Raw genomic sequence first — 19,739 nt, 5'->3', positions numbered from 1 at the left:
TTCTCTGCTGACTGAGGCTGAGCACTTTCCTAAACATAAGTCCTCCTGTGCTGAGTGCAAACATACGGTATATTTAAAAAAGACTTTTAAGTGTGTGTGAGTGTGTACATGTAGGTTTCTGAGAAGGCTAGAGACATCAGATTCCCCTAGAGCTGGAGTTATAAGCAGCTGTGAGCTGCCAGACATGGATGCTTGGAGCTTGTCTTAGTTTGGTTTTTATTGCTGTGAACAGACACCATGACCAAGACAACTCTTATAAGGACAACATTTAACTGGGGCTGGCTTACAGGTTCAGAGGTTCAGTCCATTATCATCAAGGCAGGAGTATAGCAGTGTCCAGGTAGGGATGGTGCAGGAGGAGCTGAGAGTTCTGCAACTTCATCTGCAGGCTGCTAATAGATACTGGCTTCCAGGCAGCTAGGACAAGGGTCTTAAAGCCCACACCCACAGTGACACCTACTCCAACAGGGCCACACCTCCCAACAGTGCCACGTCCCGGGGCCATGCATATATAAACCATCAGGGAGCAGAACTTGGATCTTCTAGGATAGCTGAGCACTCTCTCCTGCCCTGGCTATCCATTCTTCGATGGACTATCTAATGATCTGTAGATGTTGCCTTTCATTCTAGATACCAGCCTTTTCACAGTTATAGATCTGGCCAATTCCCATTCCCAGCCTGCCTGCAACTCTCTTAATGTTTTAGTTGACACACATCTTAAAATATATTGAACTCCAAAATGTTAATCTTCCCCTTTATCATTAGTCCTACGTTGCGCTCTATTTAAGCCACTCCTATTTCATAAACACACTCCCCCTCTGACATTTCCCAGATTGTCATTATTTCATGACAGTTAGCTTCACATCTACCTGTAATTAGTTTTTGTATATGGTTTTAATTGGGGTTGAGGATTTTGATGGAGATAGCCTGCTGGGCTTTCCTTGTTTACATCTGCTCTGTAATTGAAGGTGCGGTTTTACCATGAAAGAGAAGGTCTTCAATGGTCCCAGAAAGACAATGCCAAAGGCCTCAGGTTTCCAACCTTCTAGTCCCCTAAATACCTCGACACAGCTTGGGCCTGAACATGGAAATGTAAGTCTGGAGACAAAAGGCTTTGTTCTCAATTTCATCACTTCATCAAGACACACAAAATTATTCTTTTCCCTGACTTACGGTAAGTTATAGACATCAGACTGAGGAAATGGCTGTCAAATCATCTCAAAATGAAATGATTATAATGTCATTTTACAGCACCAGGCACTGCTCATGCTCTTCCCAAAGCCCAATTTTAAAATTTCATTTTAGAAACATCCCAACTTCATTAATTCTACAGCAGCCATTCCAGAGCTGTCAGGGGGCAACACAGGTTAGCTAAGTGAGTTAAAGGTAACCAAATCTTGCAGGCTTGGCCTTCAGGCCCTGATGGATGACAAATACTTCCGAGGGAAGGCTGAGCCCCTTGACTTAGCCTCTCATGCCAAGGTCTCCTTCCTTCCGGCACCCACATCAGTTCCAGAAAAAGCTGCTAAGCAGCCTGTGGGGGTGGGGGTGGAGCAATCCTCTGACTCAAATGCTGGCTCTGCCTATATGTCACAGCCAAGCGTGCATTATTTTGCACTATGTTTAATGCTGTTTGTTTTAAGATTTGTTTTCCTTCACGGGAAACACACTAATACCATACATCATCTCTTCATCCACCATCCATTGGCTCCCGAGAATGTGGTCCTATCAGTTTGCAGGCATGAACCCAGACTTCTGGGCTTCCTCACCACTGATTTGAATCCCTAAGACATGAATTTTCAAATGCCTCCCAAATTAACACCTCATCCACATTTCACCAAACACAATTGACCTAGACATCAGATTTCTCCAGTGTCTAACTAACCTAGAGGTGGGCCTGGGATCCCAGCCTCTGCAGTGGTGTGAAGAGTCTATTCTTTTCCTTCCACAAAACCTTAAGCAAAGAACAGGGAGGAGAGGCAGAGCAGTGGAGTCCTGATAAAGCAGCCATGGTAAAGACTGAGACCAAGAACTGAGAGACACCATGTCTGTTCCCCTTCCCTCTGGAGTCCATGGCAACACCATCAGAGGTTATAGACACAGATGGAGGGACAGATCCGCATATGGCCAGGCAGGCTCTTTGGCAAGTTTGGAGTCCAGTATCATTAACATCCATGTTTTAGTCATTACCCACCAGTAGGGGTCAGTCTCAATCACCCCAAAGAATCAAGAGGTACTCTACACAGTCACACTCTGGAATACAATTGTTGACTAACATTGAAGAAGCTGCTGCCCACCTTGTCCTAGTCCCCTCAGTGCTGCGTTTCAATATTTACAGGACTTGGTCACTTCATATTTCAGAAGGGACTTAGACTAAGCTAAATCAACGACCATGCTGAGCCCAGCCATCTTCTCCCTTGGTACTTACCTATCACAGCAAGGTGTTTGACTTTCCTACCTCTTGGAAATGAAGTATAGAATACATACTCACTTGCAGTGGGAACTGTTTAAATGCTATCTGGCCATTTTATTTCCTAATATTCCCACCGAGCTTTCAATTATCTATATGATAAACATTTTTCATTCTAAATTACATCTCATCCTTTTATTAATCACCACCTCTGGACACCCCCTTTCAGAGCCCCTGGAAAGCTTCAAGAGGTTCCTGGCTGGACTTTGAGTCCTTGGCATCACTGTGACGTGGGGTCCCAATGCTGAACAAGGGTGCCACAGATTGGTTCTGAAGAGGCAAGTAGACACTCAATTAAAAAAGAATGGTTGTCTAGCATGACATTTCACATTGGTAGGGCACAGTTTGATTTATTTAAGTCACCTTTTCCTTTAGAAAAAAAATCCTCATGCCAGGGTGAGTGATGGCTGAGCTGGGAAGGTGTTTGCCTTGCAAGTCTGAGGACAAACATTCGCAAGTTCAATCCCCAGCACCTATGTAAGAAAAAAAATTCTGTTGCGGTCTTGAGTGTCTATAGTCCCACATCTAGTGGACTTGCTGGGGCTCACCTGCCAGCCAGGCTAGCCAACTGCTGAACTCCAGGCTCAGTGAGAGACACTGTCTCAAAATAGAGGGTTGGGAATGATAGAAGATAGAAGATAGAAGACACCCAGCATTGGCTGAAGACTCCCATACAGACATAGACAGACAGACAGACAGACAGACAGACAGACAGACAGACACACACACACACACACACACACACACACCCATCCACTAATAAGGGTCCATCAAATATAATATTCAGGAGGCAAAATGTTCTTATTACCCCAAAATTGAGGAAACTTATTTCTGCAAACAAGAGCTTTCTTTTTCACAGACCCTCCTTCCGAGTGGTTTGTTTGACTAGAAAGTCATGACGTACTGATATAAATAGAAATTATATTTTCTGTGTCCTTCTACCACACACATATAAATATTCCCAAAACAAATGGTATCCGCCCCTTTCTCACCTCTCCACCAAACAAACCTCAGTAGAGAACAAAGTGAGGGAGCATGGTCCCATCCATCCCTTAACAGGGATGAGATCTCTCTGTGAGGAAGGGATCCAGTTTGCCAATACATGTAACTGGAGGGGGTGGATGTAAGGGTGTGCCCTGCCAGAGTTGTCAGAAGTGGTCCAGAAGCCAAGGTGTCCAAGGACCAGGACACCCTGTCCCACCTGTTTGTTCTTTCACCCATGGCTGCAAAGATGCAAGCATCTTCAACGTCAGCCAAAAGTGGCAGGTCACGTGGCTCACTTGAGGCTCTTATTGCAGCTCCTGTATCTTATCTCTCACTAGTGTAATCAGTAGGCTGCTTCGGGGTGGGGGCTGTGCTACTCAAGGTTTAGTTTCCAGGGCAGTTGCAGAAAACATTAAAAATGCATATGCTTGGTGGATAGAAGAGTAGATGATCAGCAAGCCTGAGTAGGAGACAGTAAACAGGTTCCCGGAGTAAACACAGGTTCCTGTGATCTGCTGTGCTATGAACCAAAGGAGGGAGCAGAGAATGTGGAAGCAGAGATCCCAAGAGCTTTTACTTGTGGGTTTTATCAGCATGGTCTCAGTGCATCCTCTCTAGTCTTGAACAGGCACAGTCATTAGAGACCCACAGACATATCAGCCCCATGCAGAGAGAGAGCCCCGAGCTTGAAGGAGGTGCTGTTCACATGTATCTCCAGCTCTCAGCTACAGCGAGTGCTCTCTAGGTGGGAGTTCCCACATTAAAATTGAGATGCGACAATTGGTATCTTGGCTTAAGACTTGTACTGGAGTCAACAAGCACTCAGCAAGAGGTGAGGTGGATGCCTCAGAAAGCATGCCTCCTGGGCATTGCAAGAAAGAGACAGGCAGAGGTTAAGACTTGGAAATGAGAACATACATGGTATAGCAAACCCCAGACCAAGTCCTCCATGCCCAGAGCCTTGTGTCCGCAGATAACTGCAACGTTGCCCTTGGCTTTGAAAATGTGGCTTGGAGTCAAAACCCAATGTTATAAAACCCACCAAGTACTCACTCCCACAAGGCTGTGGCTCTTTCAGCCAATGACTTATCTTGGATGCTGAAGCAGTGCTCAGATACAGCAGGTGCCCACTTTAAAGGGACATTTGCCTTTGTTCTCTGGCAAACAATATTGCCTGCCCTAGAGAACAATATTGGAGACCTCACAGGCAATTTTATATTTCCCAGTAGCCTCATTTTAAAAAGTAAAAAGAAATCAACATAATTCATTTTAACACCCTGTTTTATTTCTTCTACTAAATCTAAAATACTATCCCTTCCATACATAATCAGTGTGATGTGTAATGGACAGTATTTCATGCTCTTTCATTTCTGGGAACTCTCTCAATGGATATACACAGAAAGATATCCAATGTGTATGTTTCACTGTCAGTTTGAGCATTTGCACCTATTGAACATTTGGATCAGGCACCTATATATACTGCTCAGTAACCCCAAGGGGCCCGTGACTTCTGTAATGAATAGTACAGGTCAAGAGTTGGGTTATTTGTTTATTTTGAGACAGAGTTTCACTGGATAGTCATGGCTGGCCTCCAAGTCATACTGTGGTGTGTGTGTGTGTGTGTGTGTGTGTGTGTGTGTGTGTGAGAGAGAGAGAGAGAGAGAGAGAGAGAGAGAGAGAGAGAGAGAGAGAGAGAATGAATGGCTTTGTAGACATGAGGAGGTCAGAAGAGTGTGGGATCCCCTTGACCTGGAGTTACTGGTAATTATGTTCTGCCTGATATGGGGATGGAGAACTGAGTTCCCTGAGAACTGGACTCACAGAGTCTGCAGGAGCAACATGTGCCCTTAACTGCTGTGCTGTCTGTCCAATCCTGAAAATGAAAATCTTTGCGCTAACTGAGCCTAGAAATGACCAAGGTACCTGTCAGTGAAGGGCTAGACTATTATTCAGAAGACAAAGAAGTGATGGGAGATGAAGAGGTGGGAGAACCCTACATGCACACACCTCCATGAGAGCACGCAATCTGAAAAGGCTACACACATTTTGACATCCCTCCATAAGACAGTCTGTAGTTGGCAAAGTGAGCCCAGTAGTGAAGGGGTCACAGCTTGGACAGAGGACATGTTGAAAAAGTGAACTGGCTTTTCCAGAGCGGTAACAACAACCTATAGTGATGTGTAAAATGGCTCCATGTCTTCATATATGTTTCAAAGCCTGCTGTGTGAACACCAGCTGTTTACTGATCATTGCTCAGCTAAACCAAATGCTTCACATTAAGCAATGCAAGGTATTCATAACAGGGCAGATAGTACAAGTTTGGGGACATAGGACAGGTATATGAGAAAGCTATGTGTTTTCCTGTGACCTTAAATCAATACCTCTAAAGAATAATTGTTTAAAAATGTCCATTGGCTAGTCTGGTTGCTATCAACATGGGTGCTTTCAGCAATCATGTAGAAGGGCCACTATTACAGTCTGATTTTAAATCACGATTTGGGGGCTGAAGAGAGAGATGGCTCAGTGGTTAAGAATGCTTGCTGTTCTTTCAGAGGACCTGGGTTTGGTTCCCAGGACCCATATCAGGTACATCAAAACCACCTGTAATTCTAGCTCCAGGGCATCTAATGCCTGCTTCTAGACTCTGTGAGCACCTGCACACTCATGTATACACACACACACACACACACACACACACACACACACACACACACACAAATACATAATACAGTTAACAGTTAAGAGCATAGCTTATATATAAGATGACCATGTGTCAGCCAGTATGATTCCCAGATAGGATGTGCCCTGTCTGGTCTGGTCTGATAGTCTTGGACAGTTGTCTTCTTCATCCTCAATTTGGTTTTCTCTACCGTGGGGACCAAAGAACTCTTAAATGCTGTTCCACTTTAGAAAGCGTTTCTCATAAGCCGTGGTGTATCATCATCCACATCATATATACTGACATTGGGGAGCATCAGCTGGTAGGACAGACAGCACAGGAGACGTGGAGCCCAGGAAGACACAGGCACTGGCTGGGAAAGGGTGGAAAGGCCACTCAGTGTCCTTCCAGCTTGTTCTTGTCATACTTGAAGCTCTAGTCCAGGTCTTTTTCTCCAAGTTGCCCAGGATAGACCTTGGTAATTGCTACTCTTCCTACCTCCACTGAGCACAGGAAACACTTTGGCCAAAGTACTGAAGACAGGGTTCACCAGTGTTTGTAGACAGAAGTCTTCTGAAGTGGGGCAGGGAAGACCTACAGGTACATAATGTCCTGTTTTACTTAGAACTTGTTTTATTTCTGTAAAGCACACAGGAAAATTGGTATTTTAATTGCTTTTAAGCACACAGTTCTGGGCCCCAGGCACATTCACACTGTTCTGTAAACATTACCCCCGTCCATCTCTGTACTCTTTCATTTCCCCAAACTTAAATGCCATACCATTGAGACACTAACTTACTTATCAACCCTTCTTTCTCCAGGGCTCTAGCAACTAAAGAATCTCATGATGAGGAAAAACCACACACCAGGTATCCTTTCGTAACTTGGTTTTCCATTTGCATTTGCTCTCAAGGCTCATTCATTTTGGGCCATTGTTAGATTTTTGTGTTGGGGCACATGTGCCTATGGTACATGTGTGTAGTATATGTGCACACATGTGTGCAGGCGCTCATACAGGCATGCTTGTATGAGGCCAGACAGAGAAGGGTGTCAGGTGTACTGCTCCATCACACTCTGCATATTTCTTCGAGTCTCTTGTTGAACCTGAAACTTGGCTATCGTTTCTGATTTCCCCCACTTCTGCACATCACTGGGGTTATGGGTATGTGAATGCGCATGACGGACTCTGATCCACTGAGTCAACTTCCCCGCTCCATGTGCCAGAACTGATGTCTGGGTAAGACTTCTCTGCATGAATGGACCTCATTTTGTTTATCTATTTATTTGTCTGTGGACACCTGGCTTGCTTGTACCTTTTGTCTGTCATGACTAATGCCGCTGTGAAAATGGTGTCTCTTGGGTTTCTGCTTTCTCCTCTTTCAGACTTATACCTGGAGGTGGGATTTCACATTCTCTTTCTCCTCTTCTTTCTCCTTTTGTGCTGGAGATTAAGCCCAGAGCTTTGTGTAACCCTGGAAAGCTCCCGCCCACTGAGCTACGGCCCCCACTCCTGCATCTTCCTTTTAAGAGGCACTGTCCCTGAGTATGGATATGACACACATAGAATCACAAGGCAAAGACATTCTATTTAGACTAGAGGACAGTCGTTTTGGGCGGCGCCACTGAAATGTGTGGCTAGTCATGCATGGTAGCATATCTCTGAATTGCCAGCACTGGAGGGCTAAGGCAGGAGGATCACAAGTTTGAATCCAGAGTAATTCCCTCACACACACACACACACACACACACACACACACACACACACACACACACACAAACACACACCAGAAGTGGGCTAACCCAGCTTCAAGGGTCAAAAGTGACTCTGCCTGTTCACTTGAAGTCTTAAAGCAGTGCTGAACCCCCACTCTGTCAGTACAGTTGGACACAGAGGTGACAGTCTGCATGCATTATGACATCCTGTGTGTCTGCTGAGTCCTGCACTTCAATTCCTGCTCAGTTCCTAACCACAAGGTCTCTCACTAATCTTGACTGAATTAAAATGAACGTGAAAATGCTCTTCCCTGAGCATCTAACCTGCTACCACTCCACCAGACTAATCGTATCAACTTAATGTAACAGACTTAAAAATTATGTAAAATGGTGGGTTTTGCAAACAATAGTTCCTTTCAGACAGTCATTTGTTGGTGCTTCAAACCCTAGCAGGCTGCAGCTGGGTTGGTATTAAAAGAAAAGATTCCAGGAAAAACGGGGTTGGTGGGGGGAGACAGAAGTAAGCAGAGATGAAGGACACACAGCCCTGAGCAAGGCAGATGACCTGGACCACCAGGTGATTTCATGAATGCACACTCCATCCAGGTCAGGGTGTTCTGGCTCCACAGAGAACCCCCTACTGGTGAGGACTGAGATTGCACCAAGGCTTGCCCAACAGAATGGATAAGCAAGTGCTTTGCAAAATTCAGAATAATGAACGAGAAATGTCATAGGAGAAGAGATGTCAGGTGATTTGAATGTGTGGCCTTCAAATCTAGGAAGAAACACATCTCTGAATGATGTGTCTGGCTTACAAACTGCTTTCTTTGAGCCTTGTCTCCTTTGATCCATTCATCAAATCAGCATGAGGAGACAGACTGCTATTGTTCCCAATTAACAGGTAAGGAAATTGAGGCTCTGGGAGACTAGATGGCTTGCAGCCAACCCAAGACCACGGAGTCCTGGTCCAGTGCCTGTCCCATCTGACCGTTCTGCCTCCCAACTCAGCAAAGTGCAGCTATAAGTAAACACCCCTTCTAAGTAACATGCTGGCTTGGAAGAAACTCCTTGCTTTCCTATGTAGGCTAGGTTCTCAGATCCTTCAGGACTGGCCTCTCTTTCAATTGCTATTTCCCATTTTAAACCACATTCTTCCTTGCCTGTTTTCCTGAGCTTTGAGCTCAACTGAGTCCTAGACAGTGTTTTTGCAGCCCTGTCTGGATCATTTAACTCTGCCTGGCACATACAATATCAAAACTTCTGCCGGGTCAAAAGAGGGAGGGAGGGAGGGAGGGAGGGAGGGAGGGAGGGAGAGAGAGAGAGAGCGAGAGAGAGAGAGAGAGAGAGAGAGAGAGAGAGAGAGAGAGAGAGAGAATTTAGTTCTGCCAAGTAAACCCACCAATTTCTAAGGCTTGATCCAGTGTTGGTTTGGAGAAAGCATTTTTTTTTTCCCTGAGGAGAAGCCAGCATCCCACACTAGGCCTTCATCTCCAGCCTGCACCCCGAATTGTTGGCACAGACACCCCAGCTTGCTCATCTGTATGCTCAGGGCTCCTGTGGGCTGCACGACAGCTCAGTGCTTATTAAAGAAAAGGTGCAAGTGACATTGGAAGATGCTATAAATAGAATTCCGAAATCTAACTGCCCTAGCGGCCAGGACTCATTAGATCTGAAACTGTTTGGCTTTTTACTTGAGTGACATGAGCCCAATTTCCACAGTGCACATACAAAGGAAATTATCTGGGCAACATCGAGATTCCACTTGTAAGCTGTTTACTTGAAATAGTCCTGGGGTTTTGATGGGCTTAATCCTTAAATACATTGATTCTGAAAGGATTTTTAAAAAATTTGACCCTACAGGATTTAATGAAGATCTATGAAAGTATCATTCAAAACTCTGTAAAAGTGGCTGACTTCTCCCAAACCCAGTTGCTCAGGTGTGCTGTGTGTGTTTGTATGAGTCTGCAACTCTATGAGTCTGTTGTTGTTGTTATTGTTATTATTATTATTTTATTGTTGTTGTTGTTGTTATTGTTATTCCAAGATAAGATGCTACAGGGCTTCTATGGCTCAACCATCTCTGAGTCACAGATTCCTCTGCTCAAATCTCCCATGTTCCATGGCAGAAGCTGAGACAGATACAAGAGTGTGAATCAACTAGAATGCTGTCCCCAGGCCCGGAGGGACAAGAACTACCCCTGTTCAAATGCCAAATAAAGGACACAGTCAGGAAAGACTCCAGCACAGAGTTCTTGAGGCTTTCTTTTCTCCCACTGTGCCGCCAGTCGACCTGTATTTCCTGCCTTCACTACATTGGCCTCCTCAGACACTAATTACAGAGCAGGTTCATCTCAAGGGTTTCTATGCTGAGCCACCCAGGAGCTGAGGTGACTACACGGGACATGAGGCCACCCCTTCCTGCAGACCTTTCTGTCCTGCCATGTTTGCTGTTTTACCCTAAGTGTGGGCTCTGTCATCCTTGACTTGAGCGATAACATTTAGCTATAGCTTGTCTCAGATTCTCTTGCCCACTGGATGCTTTGTCCCCTCTTCTGACAGTTGGCTCCACTCTACCATTTAGTCCAAATGAATCGATCAGCACTCACCCAACCCTCTCCCACTCTGTGCTGCCCAGCTCACCTGCCTGAGCCTGCACCTTGTCCTCTGCATTTCTCTCTGCTCCTGTCTAGACTTAGTCTATACACCTCTGTGAGTCTTGGGTAAAATTTCCATCCTAGCAAAGTCATCCCTCAAGATCTAAAAGAAGAGAAGCCCCTCTCTTTTTCCTATCACTCTACCTGGATATTTGCTTGTTTTGTTATTTCTCCTACATAGCATCCAGACTGACTTTAGATAAAAACGTTTGTGTTGGGCTGGGAATATAACTCAACTAATAGAATGCTTACCTAGCTCATGACGCTCTGAGTTTGAGCCCCAACACTGTATAAAACTGGGTATGATAGCACTGTCCCCTGAGTGTAATTCTAGCACTTTAGAGGCAGAAGCAGGAGGATCAGAAATTCAAGGTAATACTTGGCTACACAGAAAGTCCGAAGACAATCTTGGATACATAAGACTCTGTCTGGAAAAAACAAAAGTCATCATTTGGATACGTGTTCACTATCAGTCTCTTCAACTAGACTGACCTCCCAGGATGGAGAGACTATTAGTGTCCTGGTGCCTTTAGTGTTCTCTTTATATAGTTGCCTCTACATACCTGGTGCATGAATGAACCCATTCGCCTAGTTCCCAGAGCTATCAGTTTGGGGTTCGGCCCTGTTTTGTAAGGATCCCTGAATATGCAGCTGTTGCTATATTGGCAAGAGTTCTGATGTTCCTAAATATGGGTTTTATTTATAGCAGCAGCTCCATCATGAGGTTCCCCAGGTGCCAGCAGCATCTGGACTGCTCTGGAATGATATCCTGGACCCATGTGGAAGGTGGGTTAGGGAGATGAGACATGATCTGACGCTGTATCTAGTGGCACCTCTACTACACCTGAGCTCCCAGCATCCTCTCTGGCTGATGCTTTCTCCCAGGCCTGCAGAAAAAACTGCCAAAGGGAACTCAGACTCATTAAAAAGAAAATCAAAATGACATCAGAAAAATGGGCAGAAGAGCCATTATATCTGCTGAACAAAATGTCTACGGCTTCAACTACAAAAGAAGTAGTTGTACTAAAATCCCAAAAGAAGTATTTAAGCTAAAACTGTTCTGAAAAGGCTCCACCCCATATAGAACACGAGCAATATTTTGGTACCTATTACAAGAAAAAGTGATTGCATCAATGGGGACACTGAATACATCATTTGTAAATCCTAACGAGTAACCTTTTCCTGGGAAAATCAAGATTTACATCATCCATTAGCTGTCACCCCACCCAGCTCCCCACCAGATTTAGCACCCATTCAAAGAGCACTCGATCGTGGGCTGTGGGATCTTGAGTGATCTGCCTAAGACATGTCAGCCGCAAGCCTTCTATTGTAAGTAGAGTGCATGAATAAAACAGATTACTAACAATTTTAGAATCGTAATTTGTATCAAGATGTCTGTCTTGATGCAACTTGACGTCTCTGAATAATTCATTGTGTCCTTCCCCAAATCCCTTTAAAAAAAATCAAATGCTGTAGACAATATTCAGTCCTTTAAGTGAAAAATAACCATGAACGTTACCAAGTTAGATAGAGCTGCAAGGTCCCACCAACCGAAGGCACTGCTGTCATAGGACAGGACAAGAAGTCCACTATGGGTCTCCAGTCTTTGCCTCCTAGAGAATCAGAGCTTTATGGAATCCCCCAGTTCAAGGAGATTTTAAGATTCAAGTCAATTGCTCTGCAGTGCTGGCACGTTTGTTCCTACAGTGACCCAAACTAACTTGCCTATTTTTTTTTTAATTCATTAAATTTTAACTACATCTCCCTCTTTCAACAGTAGGAATTGAACCTTGAGCTTTTTGCATGCTAGGCAAGTGCTCTACCACAGAGCTGCATCCCTGGCTACCGCTATTTATTTATTTATTTATTTATTTATTTATTTATTTATTTATACATACTTTGATATGGTATCTCACTAATTGTCTAGGCTAGCCTTAAACTCACCATGTAATCCACGCAGCCTTGAATGTATAAGACTGCGTCTCTGAGCTGGGATCACGGGTCTGAGCCTCCAAGCTCAGCTCCAAACTGGTTTCCTTCTTCCTTCCCCTGGCCCTAGGTGGGTTTCCACTGAGAAGCATGAAGGTGCTTGCTCTCTTGCACCCAACTGCCCTTCCAAGGTCCAAACCCCGCTGGTGGTTTTCAAGCTCTCTCCTCCTGCTGTTAAGTACTTCCTTCTCTTTTGCTCCAGGAATCAAATCTTTTAATAATCTTTTTAATATCATATGAACTAAAATGGAATCAGATAGATTTTTGCCACCTAGTGCTCATGAAGACTATTGTCTTGACCAGAAAGGAAAAAGACAAAAGAAAAAGAGAGATTGTTCTCTGAGCCCCGGAGGGGAGGCTAACTCATCTACATAAACTCAAAGCTCAGGGTACAGATGCATATTTTAATAGATGTTTTCTGGTGATAACAGCAAAAGCTTGAATTTGTAAAGTGCCTTTCAGTGAAACATCTAAATGTGTCCAAAGTGGAAAGCACCAGGTTGTAAACAAACATAATACCTATGGCTCTCTCTCAACTTGGTGACTCTGGAACCAGAGTCACAGGCACTGGGGGTGTGGTGCTCTGAATGCCTCACCATTCACAGCCCAGCTGGCTGGGTGCCACCTCTACAACAGAACACCTTTCTTAGGAAATACTGGTCAGCAAAAGTTCATTTGGCAAAACAAATCCCAAGGCTCTGTACTTAGCATTAGGATAAAAAACAACAACACAGTAATAGTATCGTTCATCTCTAAGGTGTGACAAACAGAATTCTTTATGGCTCTTTGGGTTCTACACTTTTTTTTTTTTTTTTTTTTTTATCTCACAGCATCTGGATGGGAAGTTCTTCACATACAGTCAAAATCACCATGGAAACTGCTTGTCAACCACGGTAGCTCACAGCACATGTGCCAGAAATAATTTTTAAAAACTCAAAAGACTTTTCATCCCTGGATAAAGTAGTTTCCCAACAAACTAAGTTGTTCTTTTTTTGGTTTGCTTTGAGAGAGAGAGAGAGAGAGAGAGAGAGAGAGAGAGAGAGAGAGAGAGAGAGAGAGAGATTGTATGTCTATGTGACAGGTGTGTTCTGGTGCCCATGGAGGCCAAAAAGGCATTTGATCCCCTGGGCCTAGAGTTACAGACAATTGTGAGCCACCATGTGAGAGCTGATAACCCAACCCAGGTCCACTGCAAGAACAGTCAGTGTTTTTAATGGCTGAGCCATCTCTCCAGCCCCCTTTAAGTGGTTCTTAAAGCACATAAGTCATCTATACATCATCACATTAGAAGATAAAAATTTAGAATTTTTAATCAGGTACCTCTTCAAAGAGAGGTATTTTTATAAGACATCTGAAAATACAATCTATTGGTTTGGTGTGGAACGCAGGGACCTTGCCTGTGTGTTCAATGAGGCCTCTGTGTGTGTGTGTTGTGTGGGAAGGTCCTTGCAGGTGGGTGGGTGTGTCCTGTCCCTGTGTACCTATATCTGTACTTGTGGTGGGGATGCCAAGGGACCATGGTGAAGGCAGTGCTGTTCCTCTGCTCACTGAAGAACTCTCTTGTGCTATTCTGACCTTCCCTTGACTGCAATGGAAAGTCCACATATCCAAAAACTGGACAATCAGTACTGCAGTTGTCTCCAAGGGCCTATAACCAGGGACATTTTAAAGAAAGCCCCTGTAGGGGCATATTGGATCGGAGTCAGATGGAAGTCGAATACCACTGAGTGTCTTAGTCCTGGGAGCTCCGTTCCCATCCTGGAGCTGTGACTATTTAAAAAAGAAAAATGAGCAACACTCAGAGCCTGTCAGAAAGGCATGTCTGTGTATCCGTGAGACACTGAGAAATGCATGGAACAAAGAGGCCCGGGATTCTTTAGCACACAGAGATCTTAAAAGCCAGAGACATATAGGGAGTTTCAGAGGGACTTTCTAAGTGGAGGAGGGTAGAAGTGGCTTCTACTCCACAAAACAGATTATGATTCTGGATTTCGTAATCCCTTCTTTTTGTTTAGGTTTGAAAAGAAATTTTATCTATACTTTCCCTTGTAAGATGGTACCCCACCTACCTACCCCACGTGAGAAGAACTGAATACGAAGAGCAACATGGGAGAAAAACTGGGATTTCTTTCTTGTTTGTTCATGTCTACACACACACACACACACACACACACACACACACACACACACAACAGCTAGTGGCTTACATTCTTGCCATACACTGCAAATACTATGCTATAGTCACCATCAGAAGAGGTCCAAGTGGAACCCACAGAAATGCTGGCTATCAATCTGTAGGTTATGTGATTCAACTCCCTTCATGGTGCAGATCAAATGTGAGCAGCCAGAATAGTCATCCCCACCGCTGACTCCATCCCATGGCTTGGAGCGGCATCACCCTTCTCTATCTGGGATGTCTGTCTTTTGAGAGGAACCTGGACCTCCTGTGATTTTTGTGACTTCAGGGCAGATAGGAGCAACCTGCCAGACCACTTGAGACCCTGGCTGAATCCCACCCAGCTGTTGCCAGCCATGGAAACAAGTATTTCCCTGCTAGGCAGAAGGTGATTTGCCACATATGGGGTAAAAGACTAACAAAAGTGCCAGCTTGGTTCATCCTAAAGTTGACAACTGTGAGTAGGTGAACCATGTCTCCAAGATTCAGTTTCTACTTCTGTAAATGTAAGATTAATCTCACACATCTGAGTCTACACTGCACAGATTTGATGGCTTGGACAACAGACACTTATTCTCGTACTGTTCTGGGGGCCCAAGGCTCAAACCAGCACACGTCACTGTGCTGAAAGCATGCATACACCAGTGGGAGAGTGCTCCTCCCAACAGAAGCTCTATGGAGAGCCTGCTTCCAGCCCTGGCTGCTAGACTTCTAGTCCTGGCCTCTTACTCTTCTGTATCTGTTCTTTTTAGAGCATGGCACTTATGATGGTGTGTAGGACTCAGCTGGATGACCTAGGATAATCTACTTATTTTGAAATCTGTAATGTAATGATCTCTGCAGACTCCTTTTACAAATAAGGCAACTTTTACAGCTTCTAGAGATAATGACATGGGTAAATTTAGGGAGGGGCTATTTTCCAGCAGATAATAGCACCTTTCTTGATGAGCTCTCGTGAAGACAAAGTTGCAAACTATCTACATAGTGTATTTATCTTGAGTTTGGTGGAGAGTGTGTAACTTGATGGAACTCCCTTGTTAGTACACTTTGCTAGTGGTAGATCCCACAGTCTTTGCACTGGGCTCCCAGGAGGGAAGAATGAGGCATTGCACATTGCTGTCAAGGGAAGCAGGTGCCAAGCAGGAGCATCTTTGCACCACAGACCCTGGAGGCCCCACAGAGTCCCCGCTCTATCTCAACACATTGTTTCAATTTTAATTTCATGGACAATGAGAAACGTAAGGAATTACTGTTTTTACTTTAGAATATTCTTTCACTATATGGATATGAGCAAAATGTTCCCTTGTTCTATAGATCCACCATTATAGCTGGACTTGGTTTGATTTTTCTAATCAGACAAAAAAAATTAAGTCTGTGCCCTATATAAAGAATGGCTTGGGAATTGTGAGATATCCTAAGAGAATTGTAGCAAGGGGTCCATCCAAGTTCTAACAAGATACAAAATGTCTGTAACAGTCTAGCTTTTTTAGTCAAAATTATCTCCACTATGTCTTCTTCCTTTCCTTGTTTGAAGTGCTCTAATGTAGCAGAAAAAAATACCATAAACAGATTTCTTTGATCACAACTAATTATTGTCCAGTCAAACTTTTGGTATTAACGGTTCCATATTTACAATATTTGTGTGGAAACACATGGAGAATACAACCACATCCACATTTTACTATTTGAAATGACCCAAACTACTCTTACTTGTAAAGTGCTTTAAAAGTTTTAACACTGAAAGGACAGAGAACTTCTGCAGGCTAGACAGGATTTATCACTGTACCTACTAAGGGACCACTTAGCCAGCTGTATGTGATTCTTTGTGAATAGTAAGGGCTGGTACTAGCACCTCTCATGTGACCAATAGCTTCATACAGTGGACACTGAATGAACAGTGCTATGTTTAAAGACAATTGAGATGCCTCTTCAAAGGCCTCTGTATCTTCCAGGAAGGGAGATGACACACAGATTATCCAATGGAAAGGAAGGGGATGAGGGTGGGCAAGAGTGGGGCACAAAGGCCATAGTGCACTCAACTGGAGATGCAAGGAAGGCAGGATTCAGTTGGATCTCAAAGGTAAATCATGATACAGCAAGCAGGAAAACCTTCAAGATTCCTGTGATCAAGAAATATAGTTATTATACATGATATGGAACCTAGGAGAAAATGACAGTAGCCCCTGATGTCTCAGTAAACTGATAAAACTTAGGCTCTTGGAAAGAGAAGACAAGAAACAACAGGGACTTACCTTATATCAGCAGCAATTCAGAAGAGGAGACACATGGGACTATGGAAGCTTTATATACAGTACTTGGTGCTTGGCCATATATGAGGGGAAATGTATACTTGCTGAGATTCTGACACTATAGAGAATGTGGTAGTGGAAGGTTACTGACAGTAAACTAGGATTGGTTAGAGGTTTATACTATAAATCTTAGAGTAGTCATGAATATGTGTGTATGTATATATGTATGAATGTATGTATATATGTATAAATGTATGTATAAATGTATGTATATATGTATGAATGTATGTATGTATGTATATACGTATGTATGTGAGTATATCTGAATATGGCTGAAGAGTGTTCTCCAAAAAGCTTATTCTCATTGCAGGTCTAACCGAATGTGACTTTATTTGAAAATAAGTCCTTACAGATCAGTGGAGACAAAATTACACAGAACTTGGTGGCCCCTCAACCCAGAGACTGCCATTTTTATAAGGGAAAGTGGATCTGCAGACAACACACACACACACACAGAGGGAAGAGGGTCACTGGGACAGAGGCAGAAAGTGGGGTGATGTAGCTATATACTGAGAGACCCCAAGGACTTATGGTAATGAACAGAGACTAAGCAAATACATGACAAATCTTTTATCTGGAGCCTGACTCTGCTGACATCTTAATTTTGGATGTCTTGACAACAGAACTGTCTACAGAACTGTCTGTAAGTAAGTATCTGTTGTTTTTAAAACATACTGTGATAATTTGTTATAGGTAACTCCTGAAAGCAATGTAGCTATTAAACCAATCATGAAGATAAAATGGAGTAATTAAAGATATTTAATTATCCTCAAAGAAGGCAGGGAAAAACTGGGTGTGGATATAAGTATGACAATGAACAGTAAGTATGAATCCAATTGCATGTACATTAGTAACAATCCCACTACATATAAATGGTATAAGATCTCTGGTGAAATTGGCAAAGATGTTACAGCAGATAAAAGAAAAGGCTCAAGCTCCTTGATGCCACAGGGAAGCCCGTTTTAAACTTAAGTTCATGGATGTGCTAGGTCAAAGGTTGAGAGATGCCATATTGACACTAATCCAAAAGAGATGGCTACATAACTCTGAGTCACAACAAAATTATTATTTTATGATTCTCCCCCAGTGCCAGATAAAAGGTGAATATAAATCATTTTCCAACTGCATTGGATATTAGTTTCTTCATATTCTACCAGGATTGGTGGAGTATCTGTTTTCTTTGGGACACGCTCTACCATGAACAGATTTTATAGTGATTTGAGTTTTAAAATGTTCTTCTCTCTTTGGACCTGTGATTATAAAGTTGATTGACATCTTTCCTTGGGGAGAAAAAGTAAATATAGCCAGCAAGAGAAAGCAAGTTGACAGAGACAGCAGCTTAGGTGGCTTAGCCCTTTTTTCCTCATTAGATTTCTTAGCTCTGGTTACCCAGAAACAGACGAAAATACTGGTAGCCTGCACTAAGACATGTACAGCAAGATGCTGGAATTTAAAAGACAAGGTAATACAAAGATGGAAATGTTCTTTTGTGAATTTGAAGGCATACGGTGTGCAGATGAATTATGTATAACCCCTAGAACGCTGACACGGAGCAGTAACATCTCTGAAATCCCAGAGAGGAAAAGTCTTCCAGCATTGGATTAGCACAGGAAAAAACTTGGCCATTGATAAATATCAGATTGCCTGAAAATACCTAACCTTGGAGAAATTATTTACCATTTCCTCATCTGAAAGCAGAGAAAATAGTAACTCATTGTGGGCCACTGTGGTGATTTTCTCTAAAATATATTGGAAATTATTTCTTTGAATAAAGGAGACAGAAAGTGTTGCAACAGAGCTTCAGGTAAGCCATGCTGTCAGGGAACAGTGACATTTTTTAGATAATTGGGTATTTCCTTTTTATGTACTAACGCTTATTTTTAGTTCCTTTAAAAAAAAATAAAAACCAGCGTGTACACCAATACTTGTAAAATCTAAGTGCCCTGTGTTCGTAAACAGACCAAACCATAATACTTTCCCAGTTCCTCCATGGTGACAATGGTCCTGACTCAGTGCTTATGCTATTTCTATCCCTGGCCATGGGTTTGCGAGTGACTGCATAGGGCTCCTGTTCCCCACCCTGAACAGCCTCATTTCCGTATGATGAGTGAGCCTGTTGAAGTTTCCTCCCATTTTCTGCACACTTTTAAACTAGCAAACCAGGCTGCCTCAGCTGCCGGCTTTGTTTGCTCTGAGTGCACGATATGGCACAGCTCAGATCCTTGCCCGGTGCTCAGGTTACCCCAGCCTGACTGACTGCCTTGTTACCTCACCTTAACACAGTAGCTAAGTGGAAACTCACAGGAACTTCCTTTCGTTAAAGTAACGAAGAGGATTTGATATCCTTAGAAACCTTCTCTCATGGTAGCATATGCTCTGGTATCTTGCAGTCTCCCATCATATACATAAGTAAACGAGTGGAGCCTTATTGAAAGACAGAGGAAAAAAGAGCCACATGGCACTCGAAGCGTGCCAGGAAGCCAGGAAACACTACCATCCTACGGAAGATTCAATTAGTAATCTTCAACTATGCTATAAGGAAACTCTCCCCAAATTATATTTTTATATAAATACGTTAAGCTCCATTTGCTATGCCGGCAGCTGTCATCCTATGAAGGGAACAAGCAGATGACCACGTATTGGGCAAAATTTATAATGTGTGGGGCTATAAACCAGGCACATTGTATCTGACAATCCCCTGGCTGCAAACTAAAATGGAAATTATAGAAGTACGTACTTGGTCAGTCGTGTATAAATAAGCAGCATAACTCCACATTAGATGCTT

General features: G+C 43.4%; 1 protein-coding gene across 2 annotated transcripts in view; it reads right to left on the bottom strand.

Moving 5' to 3' along the window:
* Nucleotides 1-19,739, bottom strand: part of Prkca (protein kinase C alpha) — a 398,743-nt gene that overhangs the window by 176,157 nt on the left and 202,847 nt on the right. The window contains exon 1 of one of the 2 annotated variants that reach the window (XM_076935568.1): nucleotides 12,000-12,149. The exons of the other annotated variant lie outside the window; for it this stretch is intronic. The gene's annotated coding sequence lies outside the window, so the exon portion shown is untranslated. Of the gene's footprint in view, nucleotides 1-11,999; nucleotides 12,150-19,739 lie in introns of those variants that run through there. 2 annotated transcript variants of the gene reach the window in all.

The sequence above is a fragment of the Arvicanthis niloticus genome, chromosome 6 (genome assembly GCF_011762505.2).
Source record: "Arvicanthis niloticus isolate mArvNil1 chromosome 6, mArvNil1.pat.X, whole genome shotgun sequence".
NCBI lineage: Eukaryota > Metazoa > Chordata > Mammalia > Rodentia > Muridae > Arvicanthis > Arvicanthis niloticus.
This window is presented reverse-complemented; position numbering and strand designations above follow the sequence as displayed.